Genomic DNA, 5,621 nt, shown 5'->3' with positions numbered 1-5,621 from the left:
ATGCGGGGCCAGCAGTGTTGTTGGTGTTTTGTTTGGGGGGGGGGTGGCTGTAGATGCGTCAGTGGCTCCTGCCTAGACTCGGCAACTAGACATACAGGATATAACAAAATAATATACACATATGACTACATATGGAATAGTCCTTTAAAAGTGAGATTTAGAACCATCTTGCGTTCATGTTTATGGCATTAAATGCGATAAAAACGTCAGGTTGTATAAGGAACTGACACTGAGGTAACAAAATATAGGTACGAAAAATCTCAAGACCGATGCGCAGAATGTTGTGCTAGACCGCATTGCAGAACCCCTCTCTGCTCAAGACTTTGGACACGCTAAATTTGGTAATCTGAAGTGATGTCTCGCAAAGTGCCATGAAGATGGTACGTCCGGCATCGTTCATCACAAAATGCGCCTTCTGTGAGGGAATATTCAGTAAGGGGCCCACTGTGGTACGTATAAAGGAGTGCTGGTCTTCAACAACTGCAACTGCTGCAACAAATATCCGTGTGTTAAGGGTGTGAGGCTGGTCCGAAGCCGATGACCATAACTTCCTCCTGGCGGAGTCGAAGGAGAGCGGGCAAGCTGCGGGGACGTTTTCACGACTTTTGACTTGCTGTCTCGTGCAAGAGACAGCCTCTGTGGTCCAGTGGTCAGAATTACTGGCTACAGATCCGGAGATCCCGGGTTCGATCCCCTGCGCTACCAGATTTTCTGATAAGTAATGGATCTGAAATGGGGTCCCCTCAGCCTCATGAGGATAATTGGAGGAGCTACTTGAATGGAAATGTAGCGACTCCGGTCTAGAAAACCAAGATTAATAGTCGTGGGGATTCGTTGGGCTGACCACGCGACGTCCTCTATAAGCTAAAATTGGCATTAACTTCGCCGACAAGAGGCGGTAGCTCGGTCGGTATAGTTCGCTTGCAGACTAAAGCCACGGAATTTGTTTTGTCTTGTGCAAGATGTTATTTATCTTGCCCGCAGATATCCTGCACACGAATTGAATGGAGCGATCGCCAGGGCCTACAGCCCATTAAAATATTAAAACCTCATGTGATAAACCTTTCTATGTAGGTTTATCGGCGGCCTCGCGCGTACGACACTCCGAGGTGGAATCGTGGAGAGTCAACTGTTAAAGCGCATACCCATAGGTCGAGAAACTGTGATGTACAGCAAGCACCTGTCTGAAATATTGCATGTTAAAAAAGGCAGTGGTGCTGTTGCCTCCTTGGCCGCAAAACGCACTGAGGAGGTGTTTCCTCCGCAGTGAGACAGAAGGTTTCTAGGAGTCCACTACAGATTCTCAAGGCCACAGGTGCCGAGGGCGCCAGTGGCCACGAATCCCAGCGTTGTGGTCTGATCTAAGAGAGACAATCTACAGTTCATCGAGGAGACGGATTACACTGTCATGCCCTATTTTAGAGGTGATCATGCCACAGTAAGGTTGCAGCATTCCTGTGCGTTCTCTGTCTTCTCATACACCAGTGATTCCTTACATTGCAGCTCCCAGTCAGCGGTAACAAAACTGCACAGCCAACCCAACAGTCAATCAGCTGTCGAAGTGACTGTCCTCTGGGACCTGATCAAAGCAGAACTTGGGTGTTCATGACCTGTGGTACAGGCACCGCACGTACACTCACAGATAATGACATGAGGTGTGTCAAATTACTTTTTTGTACAGTGCAACATGAGAGTTGCAGTAATAGTCTAATAGAATGTGCTTCTTCAGTACATACCCTTACTTTAACATAAAGCTGCATTAGTTTTCCGAACTCCACTTGCTAACTAAGGCTGCATGAAGAAGAATATCAGATGACATTGTGTTTGAGACTGACCTAGAATTGTGATGTTCGCTCGAGATATGGGTCACGGCCGTTAGGAGTTCGAATGCAACAGAAAAACTTAAACAAATCGTATATATATATTCAGATTTTCTTGGTCTGAGAATATGAACTCATCTGTTAACACTGCATCGGAAAATGTTTTCAGTACGCGTTGTGAATCTGTTCATGGATGTAGAAGCTTAACGTTACTTGAGTTTCTGATGGCACTAATATTAAATCCTATGTAATGTTGGTATTTGTGATTGTAGTGAAACCAGTGCCACGTGGTGTGACCTTTTATTTATGAATCTGTTCACATTTTACTTGTTCATCTTACTTTTTTCGTATTTCATGATTTTCTTACACTTACATTTATATACTTAGGTTTCTCCTTATTTCTTTGGAGACTCTCCGTTTGTAAGAAATGCACACGAGTTCTTTACTCACTTCATTTTATTATTTTCATATTACATATTTTTATACTCCAGTGCTTAAATTTTTTCTCACTTTATTAATGATGTCACCCTAAGTTTAAGTCGCAATTCTACAGTGGTATAAAACGAATCGGACTAGACGCTGAAACCATGGTACAGTGTCACGGATGAAATAGACTTTTTAAAAATGAACTAGTTCTTAATACATGACGAATAAATAAACTTAGAAGAAGAAGAAGAAGAAGTGTTGTGATGAATAGAAACAGACGTGGAAAATGAGGATGACGATGAGTAGACTGTGGGGAGGATGTCATATGTGTTCAGAATTCAAAGGCAAACGAAACACATAAATATAGAATAGTACAGATGACACGCGAAAATGATACGAGGCAAACCGAAGGAGAGGAAGATTTGACATCCTCCTTTGCGTTCCTCCGCTGGGAAGAACATGGACTAACTTCTTCGGATATTATGGCTTTATCATTTATTTATTGATTGCCCAATATCTTAGAGAATACCTGTTATATTTCTGTCCGCATGGTAAGAAAATCACGCGGGTTAAATGTGTATGACGGCGCTGTCTTAGCGTACAGGCTTGAATGTTTAGTGGGCCGTAAAACTGACTGCATTACTAGAGAAAGTATATGTCAAACGGAATATTTCAGTAAGAAGTGGACTTTCTTGCATCATTAATGTTTCAGTGCCATCCTGAATGGCATATCGAACAAAAGCAACTGCACACATACACCACTGGAGATTCCAATTTGTGGTCTGTTTGATGTTTGGTGGGACTTAATTTGAACACACGTGGTCCTGCTACGCAGAATGTAAAATTCAGAATCAATCTTTTTATTCTGCAATTGAGGCTATTTCTCTCTCTCTCTCTCACACACACACACACACACACACACACTTTGTCCAGTGGTTATATTCCATAAACTACCCTTCCCCTTTCAAAATGTTCAACTGAAATCTGAGGCTAGTGTATGGGAAGGGGAGGAAATTTCATTTACATTCACTGAAGTTTCTCTCTCTGTATCATGAAATGTGATTAGCACAATTTTCGGCTCAGCAGAATTTCTACATTTCTGCTCAGTTGTGATGGAAAACTTTTGCAGTAAACATGCTATTATTTGTTTTGTGAGGCAATTGTTTTTCCACTCTCAGCTTTATCAAACTCAGATTTATAGATTTTTTACAATATCATCTGCTAAGGAGCAACTACAATCACTAAAACTACCGTTTGTTCATTCTGTTGAGTTGGAAGCAGATAGGGGATACTATTAAAACGGGCTGTTAAGCCTCTGATGTTGTAAACTGGATTCATCTGGCTAGCATAAGTCCCAATGGCGCTGTTTTGTTTCGGTAGCTATGAATCTTCTTAACCTATTTGCCACAGTCGCAGTAAAAAAGGGTTAAATTATCTCTATAACAGGCCCTGAAAGTCCATACAGTTGTGAGACGTCGAGGCTCCCACGTTTTCTGTAGACAATCGGCTTACAGATGGCGGTAAGTTTGCCAGCCTTACGCGTTGGCCGCCCTCTCCACCCCAGGAAGATTCCTGGTACTCATTTCTGTCAGATGTTGAATCGACCGCAGGGTCAAAGCGCGACTGGAAGGATTAGGTTAAATAAAAAATCCAGTGACTTCATCGGGTATCGGGCCCGCGACCTTTCGGCTTGTAGCATAGTGCCTGAACTAACTACGCTAACAGTATCAATTAAGTGAACACTAAAAGACGTTTAGGCCCTCATTATGTAACTTCTACAACAGAGTTGCTACTACTGGGTTGCGTGAGATCTCGTTGATAGAGCTGATGCATTCAATCCTGAATGTAAAAAAAAAGGAACTCCGTGGCCTCTAGTCCGCAAGCGAACTATACCTACCCGAGCGACCGCCGCTTGTCAGTGAAGTTAGTCCCAAACTTTTTCGTAGTGGTTGTCTCGTGGTCAGCGCAACGGATCTCAGCGGCCGTTAACATCGGTTTTCTAGACCGGAGCCGCTATTTCATTGAAATGGCTCTACAACTATCACTACGAGGATGAGTGGACCCCGTTCCAGACCCACTACTTCTCAGAAAATCTGGTAGAGCCGAGAATCGAACACGGGACCTCTGGATCTGTAGGCAGGAACTCTGACCACCTAGACCACAGAGGCAGTCAATCCTGAAGGTCACATAGGCGAAATAGACGAAGTAAATAATTGCATACATATAAGAGCCAATAGGAACACAAAGATATAGGGAATCTCGACATAATTCGCCCGTTTTGATTATAGTGTCCTTCTCACTCGTAGGTTCGGATGTCAATTAGTTGCGCGAAACTGAACCTATATAATTAACCTGAAATATAAATGGTGTCTTGTTTCCTTGTTGCTTGGTTCATTATTTTAATTAGAGAACGGGCGTCATTGTACACACTTCACTAGAACTGTACAGAAAGGAAATCAAAGCAATTTATATAGATACTTTCATCAACTCTTAGAATAACAAGCGAAAACAAATTAGGCACAAAATAAGCAAATTGTGTAGCTCATGTAGCTATCGGGAAAACAATAAGTACATTTTTGTCACTCAATGACCGAAAGAAATTAGTAGGAGAACATTCGGAATCCAAATTTCTGCTTGAACTATATTCGAATGTATTAGTCAATTTCAGGGGCTTTGATAGCGCAGTCGGTATACTGACTGGCTGTAGGCTGCACGTGAGGAGCCGGGATAGCGCAGTCAGTATAGCGACTGGCTACGGGCTGGACGTGAGGAGCCGGCATAGCATAGTTGGTATAGTGACTGTCTGTAGGCTGCACGTGAGGAGCCGGCATAGCGCAGTCGGTATAGTGACCGGCTACGAGCTGGACGTGAGGAGCCGGGATAGCGCAGTCGGTATAGCGACTGGCTACGGGCTGGACGTGAGGAGCCCGGATAGCGCAGTCAGTATAGCGACTGGCTACTGGCTGGACGTGAGGAGCCCGGCATAGCGCAGACGGTATAGTGACCGGCTACGAGCTGGACGTGAGGAGCCGGCATAGCATAGTTGGTATAGTGACTGTCTGTAGGCTGCACGTGAGGAGCCGGCATAGCGCAGTCAGTGTAGCGACTGGCTACGGGCTGGACGTGAGGAGCCCGGCATAGCGCAGACGGTATAGTGACCGGCTACGAGCTGGACGTGAGGAGCCCGGCATAGCGCAGACGGTATAGTGACCGGCTACGAGCTGGACGTGAGGAGCCCGGCATAGCGCAGACGGTATAGTGACCGGCTACGAGCTGGACGTGAGGAGCCCGGCATAGCGCAGACGGTATAGTGACCGGCTACGAGCTGGACGTGAGGAGCCCGGATAGCGCAGTCAGTATAGCGACTGGCTACGG

This window comes from Cryptotermes secundus, unplaced genomic scaffold (genome assembly GCF_002891405.2).
Source record: "Cryptotermes secundus unplaced genomic scaffold, Csec_1.0 scaffold589, whole genome shotgun sequence".
NCBI lineage: Eukaryota > Metazoa > Arthropoda > Insecta > Blattodea > Kalotermitidae > Cryptotermes > Cryptotermes secundus.
Note: the sequence above shows the minus strand (reverse complement) of the source record.